This window comes from Arachis stenosperma, chromosome 3 (assembly GCF_014773155.1).
Source record: "Arachis stenosperma cultivar V10309 chromosome 3, arast.V10309.gnm1.PFL2, whole genome shotgun sequence".
In the NCBI taxonomy this organism is placed as follows: Eukaryota; Viridiplantae; Streptophyta; class Magnoliopsida; order Fabales; family Fabaceae; genus Arachis; species Arachis stenosperma.
In genome coordinates this window covers 77,782,878-77,792,933 of record NC_080379.1, presented here as the reverse complement: position 1 = coordinate 77,792,933, position 10,056 = coordinate 77,782,878, and the positions used below count along the sequence as shown (strand labels likewise).

The window sequence follows — 10,056 nt, the reverse complement described above, 5'->3', positions numbered from 1 at the left end:
GCTTTTAGAGTGGACCATTTTAGGTATATTCTATGATGGTCTATCTGAGCTTTCTAAGATGTCACTGGACCATTCTGCAGGTAGATCCATTCACCTAAAGAAAACGCCTGCAGAAGCTCAAGATCTCATTGAGATGGTTGTAAATAACCAATTCATGTACACCTCTGAGAGAAATCCTGTGAGTAATGGGATGCCTCAGAGGAAGGGAATTCTTGAAATTGATGCTCTGAATGCCATATTGGCTCAGAACAAAATGTTAACTCAGCAAGTCAACATAATTTTTCAGAGTCTGAATGGATTGCAAAATGCATCTAACAATACTAAAGAAGCATCTTCTGAAGAAGAAACTTATGATCCTGAGAACCCTACAATGGCAGAGGTGAATTACATGGTTGAAGCCTTTGGCAACACCTATAATCCCTCATGGAGAAATCATCCAAATTTCTCATGGAAGGATCAACAAAAGCCTCAATAAGGCTTTAATAATGGTGGAAGAAAAAGGTTTAGCAATAACAAGCCTCAATAAGGCTTTGTGTGTTTTTCTGTGATTTCAGATATTTTCTGGCTGAAATTGAGGGACCTGAGCAAAAATCTGATTCAGGCTTAAAAAAGACTGCTGATGCTGTTGGATTCTGACCTCCATTCACTCGAAATAGATTTTCTAGACCTACAGAACTTCAAATGGTGCGCTTTCAATTTCGTTGGAAAGTAGACATCTAGGGCTTTCCAGCAATATAGTCTATACTTTATTCGAGTTTATATGACGCAAACTGGCATTCAGCGCCAGTTCCATGCTGCATTCTGGAGTAAAACGCCAGAAACACGTCACAAACCAAAGTTAAACGCCAAAAACACATTAGAACTTGGCGTTTAACACCAAGAGAAGCCTCTACACGTGTAAAGCTCAAGCTCAGCCCAAGCACACACCAAAGTGGACCCCGGAAGTGGATTTCTGCACTTAGACTTATTTCTGTAAACCCTAGTAACTAGTTTAGTATAAATAGAACTTTTTACTATTGTACTAAGCGTCTTGTCTTTGGATGGATATTTGACATGGCGGAAATTGGCGAGTTAAAAAATTATTAAAAGAAATACGTTGCAAGTACAGTCCTTAACCAGCCGAAAATCCGCTTATCAATTTAGAAGGGTTGTCACAATATTGAAATTAAAATACTGGGAGTATGAATCCCAGGTCGTCTCCCAACGAGTTGTAGAAAGATGTGCTATTTTATCAATCAGGTGTTTTCAAAAATGGTTGAGTTGATAAACAGGAAATTAATTTAAAGAATTTAATTAATTTTAAATAAAAGCCTTGCCTGGGAGTAGATTAGTTGGAAGCCCTATTCTTGTTAAAGTACTCTCAAGATTAATTAATAATTGGAAGTTGCTCTACTTAGTTATCCCTTACTAGGTAAAGGAAAGTCAAGCAAGTTGGAAATCTGTTTCTAGTCACAAGTCCTAATCCTCTCCCTTGGGAAGGACTAGTGTCAATGATTAGAGGGTGATCCAACAATAAATCCAATTATAGTTTCTCTCTTGAGTAATTCAACTCAAGGTTTCCTTTCAATCATCTCCCAATCAAGTTATGGAACTACTCACTCATCATAATTATAAACTTCACAGAATCAATGGAGAAAATAAAAGAAGACATAATAAATAATAATGAAAGGGATTAATTGAAAATAAAAATAGTCTATATTAATAACTTGTGAAAATAATCAAATGTCAACTCTGGGGGAATTAATAATATGGAAGAATAAATGAAAAGTAAATAACAGAATATAATGACTAGTACCGGAGGTAGACTCTTCTCAAGAGCTAAAGCCAAAACCTTCAAAATCCTAATTATGAATGTTCAAGTGAGTAAAACCTAGGGAAAAAGTAAATTCAGATCTAAAAACTAAAAATTATGCGGAATGAATGTTGTTCTCTATCTCTGCATGTTCCCTGGCTCTAATCTGTGTTTCTGGGCCAAAAACTGGGTTGAAATCCAGCCAGAAACTCTGCCAGCGACTTCTGAAATTCTGCAAATTGTGCACGTCACACGGCCGCGTCATCCACGAGTTCGCGTCACTCAGCGTTTGTCGTACCACGCGTGCGCATCATCCACGCATTTGTGTCGTTCATGCAGCTTCCAATCCGCGCGGTTGCGTCAGGCACGCGAGCGCGTCACTGTTATTTCTTCCACTTTGCGCGGTCGCGTCAGCCATGCGACCGCGTGACTTCTCGCTGGTTATCTCCTCTATTCTTTGTGTTCCTTCCATTTTTGCATGCTTCCTTTCCATCCTTTAAGCCATTCCTGCCCTGTAATTCCTGAAATTACTTAACACACATATCAAGGCATCTAATGGTAATAAGAGAGGATTAAATAAAAGAAAATAAAAGCTACAGAAGCAAGTTTTCAATCATAGAATATTTTTAGGAAGGAATTGTAATTACATGAAAATCATATGAATAAGTGGGCAAAGACTTGATAAAACCACACAATTAAACACAATATAAATCATAAAATAGTGGTTTATCAACCTCCCCACACTTAAACATTAGCATGTCCTCATGCTAAGTTGAAAGAGATAAATATGAATGAACAGGAACATGCAAGACTCATGTAATGCAATGCAACTTATATGCATATGAATGCAACTATATGAGTTGGTCTACATGATTAAAAATAGATAAGTTCTCTAAGACAAAATATGGGGCAGATTTCACTAATTCAGAGCATATTGTAAAAGCAGATAAATTTGTAAGAAGACGCTTGTGAAAGCAGGGGATACAGGACTAAGCATTGAACCCTTACTGTTGGTGCATGTGCACTTTAATCATCTTTATCATATGGGTGATGCCAGGGCATCTAGGCCAATTTCATTGACCTTTGATAGTTTCATACATTTTCTTAGTGAATAAGGCAAGTTTTGGATGAAATTACACTTACACCTTGATTTAAGCAACTTTTGTGAACTTTGCATAATTTCATGAGTATTTTGCATTAATTGTATGATAAATTAATGATGCATAATCTCATGACTTTGGCTAGAGCTTTGATGCACTTTAATTGCTTGTTTTCAGGGCAAAGGAAGCAAGGGAGAACCACGTTAGTATTCACGTTAAACTAGTTAACGTGGAATGATAAAGATTGCAACGTTAATGAGAAAAGTGATCACCAATAACACCTGCGAAGCCACCCAAAGCTCACGTTACTTGCCACGTTAACTAAGTTAACGTGGTAGTTAACGTAGAAGAAGAAGGAACTCCAACGTTAATGGTAAAAGTGAACACCATTAACGTTGGAGAACTTGGCAATGATCTAACGTGGAAGAGGAAACACAAGCCAACGTTAGTGACACTCACTTTTGTCACTAACGTTGGACCATCAAGCATTGCCTACATTAACTTTCACGTTAAGCTTATTAACGTGAAAGTTAACGTGGAGTTGAGATCAAGGAACCAACGTTAGTGACACTCACTTTTGTCACTAACGTTGGGAGATGGCTTCACTACTACGTTAAGAGCCACGTTAACTTAGTTAACGTGAGTTCTAATGTAGAAAACATGGAATTTGGAGCGTTAGTGACAAAGGTGAGTGTCACTAATGCTTTCGAAGGAGGATCACACCTACGTTAAGAGTCACGTTAGCTATGCTAACGTGGACTCTAACGTAGGAACATAGGGGCACTAAGCAACGTTAATGGGAAAAGTGATTCCCATTAATGTTTGCGAAGGGGTATAAGCCAACGTTATTGGGAAAAGTGAGTCCCAATAACGTTAGCCAAGTTTTGAGAAAGCAACGTTAGTGGTCACGTTAAGACCACTAACGTTGGATTTAACGTGGATATATGAGGTTGGAACGTTAGTGTTAAAAGTGAATGCCACTAACGTTCTCGAGCCCACAATAGAAATCAACGTTAAATCTCACTGATTACCCAAAGCCTAAATCATCTTTCTCTGCAAGTTGGGCCCACTAAAGATGAGAACTGCTTTAACTCAAGATCCAAAGCCCACATCCAAGACTTGAAGAACTCACTAGAAGATCAAGAGGAGTAGTATATATAGGAGTAGTTTTGAACTTTAGAGAAGCTTGGCACTTTTGGGAACTACTCTCTATAGATTTACTTTTCTGCACTTTTAGCATGTATTCTTCTTTTCTGCCATTTTTCATTTCTAGAGCTATGAACAACTAAACCCCTTTCATTGGGTTAGGGAGCTCTGTTGTAATTTGATGGATTAATTATAGTTTTCATTCTTCTTCTTCTTTCTTTTCTCTTCATCTTACTAGAAAGCTTTCGATCTTAATTCAATTGGTTAGTTGTCTTGGAAATGAAACTCTCCATAATTGGATCTCCTTTGAGCCTTGAAAAAGGGATTAGGAGATCATGCTAGAAATGCTTTCTCATGTTGGACCAAATTGGGGTCTGGGCAGATATAGTGACATGTAATCCTCCCAACACTTTGATTTGGAAATACATGTGGTATAATCAGTGACCACACTTCATCTCTTCCCATGAGAAATTAAATAAAGGAATTGGGCAATTGTTCAAGCTTAGAGAGATTGGATTGCCAAGGAATTGGGATCCAATCACTTAAGATTGCCAAGGAGATCAATGAATGCATTGATTGAGGAAGAGATGAGATTGAACTTGATCTGGAGAATACAACATCTCCTGAGCCCAATGATTTCCCCAATTCTGATCTTACCCATTCTCTTTACTTTCTGCCATTTAAATTCATTCTCATTACCCCAAATCCCCATTTAAGATTCTGCACTTTAATTTCTGTTATTTACTTTCTAGTCATTTAAATTTCTGCATCTCAACGCAAATTCTGTTTAGCTCAACTAGCACATTCTTCTAACTAAAGTTGCTTGACCAGTCAATCCTTGTGGGATTTGACCTCACTCTATTGTGAGTTTTACTTGACGACAATTCGGTATACTTGCCGAAGGAAAATTTGTTGAGAGACAAGTTTTCATGCATCAAGTTTATGGCGCCGTTGCCGGGGATTGATTTTGAATCAACAATGATTAAGTTTGAAGATCACTAGATTGAGCATTTTTCTTTTTGTTTAGTTTATTCAGTTAATTTCTTTTAGTTTATTTTAATTTCTTCCTCACCCCCTGCACCCTTTTTTATTTCTTTCGTTCTTTCTTCCTTTGATTACTATTCTGCTCACTAACCCACTAACTGTTTGATAACTTGCATCACTCACACTAACAAGTACTCTAACAAGAATAATTCTTTCATTTTATCTCCTGTTGTGCAATCTGTTTGTTGTATGACAAGGAGAAGAGAAGGAGCTTCAACATCCTTTGATTCAGAACCTGAAAGAACCCTTTGGAGACTAAGAAGGGAAGCAAGAGGGAAAAGGATTATTGGTGCTGAGGAAGAAGAGGAAGAGTATTTTGAGCCCAACATGGAAGAAAATATGGAGAACAATCATGAAGAAGAAGCTCATAATCATGTTAGAGAAGGCCATGCAAACCAGGCTGGGCAAGAAAGGAGAGTCTTAGGATCCTACATCAATCCTAATCATGGAAACTGTGGAAGCAGCATTCAGAAGCCCACCATACATGCTAATAATTTCGAGCTAAAACCCCAGCTCATCACTCTTGTGCAAAATAATTTCTCATTTGAAAGAGGTGCTCAAGAAGATCCTAATCAACATTTGACCACCTTCCTAAGAATTTGTGACACAGTGAAGTCCAATGGAGTCCACCCAGATGTCTATAGGTTGCTCTTGTTTCCTTTTTCACTTAGGGACAAGGCATCCAAATAGCTTGAATCCTTCCTAAAGGAGAGCTTAACTAATTGGGAAGAAGTGGTGAACAAGTTTCTGGCAAGATTTTATCCTCCTTAAAGGATCAATAGGCTAAGAACTGAGGTGCAAACTTTTAGACAACAAGATGGTGAGACACTTTATGAAGCATGGGAGAGATTCAAAGACCTGACAAGGAGATGCCCACCAGAGATGTTTAATGAGTGGGTTCAACTTCACATCTTCTATGAAGGTCTTTCCTATGAGTCAAAGAAGGCTGTGGATCATTCATCAGGAGGCTCTCTAAACAAGAAGAAAACCATTGAAGAAGCCATAGATGTCATTGAAACAGTTGCTGAAAATGACTACTTCTATGCTTCCGAAAGAAGTAACACCAGAGGAGTAATGGAGCTGAACCACATGGATGCATTGTTAGCTTAAAACAAGATGATCACCAAGCAGTTAGCAGATCTTACCAAGAAGGTGGAGGAGAAACAAGTTGCAGCAGCCATCACCTCATCATCAGTTCAAGAAGGAGTAAACATAGGAGAAGAAGGTGATTGAGAGCAAGCCATCTATGTTGAAAACTCACCTAGACAAGTCCATGATCCATACTCCAAAACTTACAACTCTGGATGGAGAAATCACCCCAACTTTGGATGGAGAAATCAACAAGACCAAGGACAAGATCAGAGACGCCACAACCTCAACTCCAACAACAATGCTACTCATCAAAACACCTCACAGAGATATTACCAACATCCATCTAACCAACCTTCTCAACCACCTAATCTCAACCTACCATCATCAACAGATGATAGGCTCTCAAAGATTGAAGCTCTACTTGAAAGCTTGTGCAGAGAAGTCCAAGACAACAAAGTGTTTAAGGAAGAAGTGCGAGCCAATATCAAGAACCAAGGAGAAAACATCAAGAGATTGGAGTCCCAAGTAGGGTATTTATCTCAACAAATTCCCAAACCCACTGAAGGATTCCCCAGTGATACAGAGAAGAATCCAAGAGGAGAAACAAAGAAGGTGAGATGGGAAGAATGCAAAATGATAACCACAAGTAATGAGGGGAGTATGAATGGAGTAGAACACCTCCAGAATAACCAAAAGGAAAGCCAGGAGGAAGGAAGCTATACAACTCAACTTACATCCAAGGAAGAGCTAAAGAAGAAGGAGGTGTTGAATCCATATGCCCCTTTTCCCCACAGGCTTAAAGGTGGTGTAGCAGGGAGAATGTACTAAAGGTTCCTTGATATGTTTGCATCTCTTGATGTAAATATACCATTTATTAAAGCTCTCTTGCAAATGCCCTTCTACATCAAGTATATAAAGGAGTTACTGGCCAGAAAAAGTCCATTGAAGGGTGGACAAACAATAAAGATGAACAGGGATTGCAGTGCTCTCATTCAACCAGGACCACCCACAAAGAAGGAGGATCTAGGGAGTTTCCACATTCCTTGTGCAATAGGAGAAACAATGATTGACAAAGGACTTTGTGACTTGGGAGCAAGCATCAACTTAATGCCTCTCTCCCTCATGAAGAAGCTCCAAATCAATGAACTAACTCCTACTGATGTAATTATCAGGTTGGCTAACAAAACTCAAAAGCAAGCAATAGAAGTGGTTGAAAATGTGCTAGTTAAGGTTGGGAGCTACTATCTTCCCACAGATTTTGTTGTTCTGGAAATGGATGAAAATCCTATTTATCCCATCATTCTGGGAACACCATTCCTAGCCACAGCCAGAGCACTCATAGATGTAGAGCGAGGAGAGCTAGTGTTGAGAATTACATGACGAGCAGCTCACTGATGAGAGAACTTTTGCGTGGTCTAGAATTCAGAATAAATTCCCGTTGCAAGTATAGCTTCTAAACCAACAAAAGTCCTTTCATACAAACGTTTTAGTTGTCACAAGTAACAAACCCCTAAATAAATTGATAACCGAAGTATTTAAACCACGGGTCGTTGATAAACCCATATTTTATGGTTTATCTTGTGCTTAATTGAGTGGATTTTATCAACTCTTTACCCACTTATTCATACTATTCGCATGTTTTACACTTGCCTTCCTGATTTTATGCTATGATTGAAAACATGCTTCTTTGATCTTATAATTGCTTATTATTAATCCTCTCTTATGACCATTAGATGCCTTGATATGTATGTTAAGTGTTTTCAGAGATTACAGGCAGGAATGGCTCAGAGGATGGAAAGGAAGCATGCAAAAGTGGAAGGAATACAAGAAGTTGGAGAAACTGCAAAGCTGTCAGCCTGACTCTCTTGCACTAAAACGACCATAACTTGAGCTACAAAGGTCCAAATGACGCGGTTCCAGTTGCGTTGGAAAGCTAATGTCCGGGGCTTCGATTTGATATATAATATGCCATAGTGGCCCTGATGCTAGGCGACGCGACCGCGTGCTCCATGCGGCCGCGTCGCAGTGACAAAAAACCAGCGTGGCAGATTTCTTCTCCAGCGATTTCTGGGCTGTTTTCGACCCAGTTTTCAGCCTAGAAAACTCAGATTAGAGGCTATAAAGTAGAGGGAATGCATCCATTCACAATCATGCTCTCATAATTCACTTTTCATATTTTTAGATGTAGTTTTTAGTGAGAGAGGTTCTCTCCTCTCTCTCTGAGGATTAGGATTTAGGATTTCTCTCAGTTTTACGAGTGACTCTCAATCACAAGTTCTTTATTTTTATTAAATTTATGAACTCTTCCATGTTACAGATTACTCTTTTAAATTAATGTTATTTGAGGTATTTCAGTTTAATATTGCTTTCTTTTATTTACATGATTATTACTTCCCATCTAAAAGCATTTTTATTCCAGCAGCTTCGATTTCCTTTCCTTTTGGTCTTTGTTAAATAATTGGTAACTCTATAGTTATCAAACTCATTATTGATTGAAAATTGGATTTCTTCATTTCATTAATTCATATTCCAATAACTCTAGCCTTTCCCAAGGAAAGACTAGAACTTGAGGATTTGAATTAATTCATCCATTTAACTTACCTTCATAGTTAGAGGTTAACAAGGTGGGAGAAGAATCCAATTCTTTTCATAATTGATAAGGATAACTAGGATAGGACCTCCAGTCTTTATACCATGTCAAGAGTTTATTTTATTGTTAATTTATTTTACTTGTTATTTAAATATGCTTGTACCCATTGCCCAAATTCCAAAATCCCCAATTTTACCTTTTTCATAGCCAATAATAAGAACATACCTCCCTGCAATTCCTTGAGAAGACGACCCGAGGTTTAAATACTCGGTTATCAATTTTAAAGGGGTTTGTTACTTGTGACAACCAAAACGTTTGTACGAAGGGATTTCTGTTGGTTTAGAAACTATATCTACAACGCGACTAGTTTTGTAAAATTCTTCACTAGCAAAAATCCCAACGTCAAAATGGCACCGTTGCCAGGGAATTGCAAACATGTGCCTTATTATTGGTTATTGTAAATATTTTTCTAAAAAAAATATATATTTTTCTTTTACTTGTTTATTTGTTTTTCCTTTTTCCCCCTTATTTCTGATAACTACTATGAATTCTCACCCCTCTCGCTTTGAGTTTGGTTCTAACTTTGTTGAAGGAAATAGAAACCACAGCAGGAATATGCATCAAGGTCAGACCAATCAAGGATGGATGGAGCCAAGAGGATCTAATCAACCATTTAGGCAACAACACCATCCTAGATATCATGGACAAAGACCAGGCTACAATGCATCCCAAGTTGATAGATATGGTGGACCACCTTGTAGCTACCAACAAGCCCCACCTTATGCTCAGAGATCATCCTTTCAACACAACCTCAACCCACCACACTCACAAGCCCCTTTCCGTCATTCACCTTCATATGACCCTAACCCTCAAGATGAACCACCACACCAACCACCATATGAACCATACACAGAACCACCACCTCAGTATACACCATCTCCTTATCCTTATCAAGATGAACCACCTTCCTACCATGAACCCTCCTATCCACCCCAAATCTCCTTGGAAAAAGTAATTGCTGATCTAAACTCTACTATACAAGCTCTCGCCGCCCAAATCGGATTACCAAATCCCTTCAACAATCAACCCTCAATCTCTAGTACACTTTCTTTTCAACCACAGAATGATCTATCCATCCCATCACCACCATCCATGGAAGAGCACCCACATCCATCAATCCAAAAGCAACATGATCCCACTGATACTATTGACATAGAACAAGAGAGAAGGGATCATCTTCGTGAATCCATACTTCATAAGGAGCTAGAGGAGGCACTAAGGGTGAAGGTAGT

At 38.6% G+C, this 10,056-nt stretch overlaps 1 non-coding gene across 1 annotated transcript; it reads right to left on the bottom strand.

Moving 5' to 3' along the window:
• Window positions 1-5,862: 5,862 nt before the first annotated feature.
• On the bottom strand, window positions 5,863-5,970 carry LOC130971532 (small nucleolar RNA R71). The gene has a single exon (XR_009082746.1). It is a non-coding gene; the product is annotated as a small nucleolar RNA R71 (small nucleolar RNA).
• Between the last annotated feature and the right edge of the window lie 4,086 nt (window positions 5,971-10,056).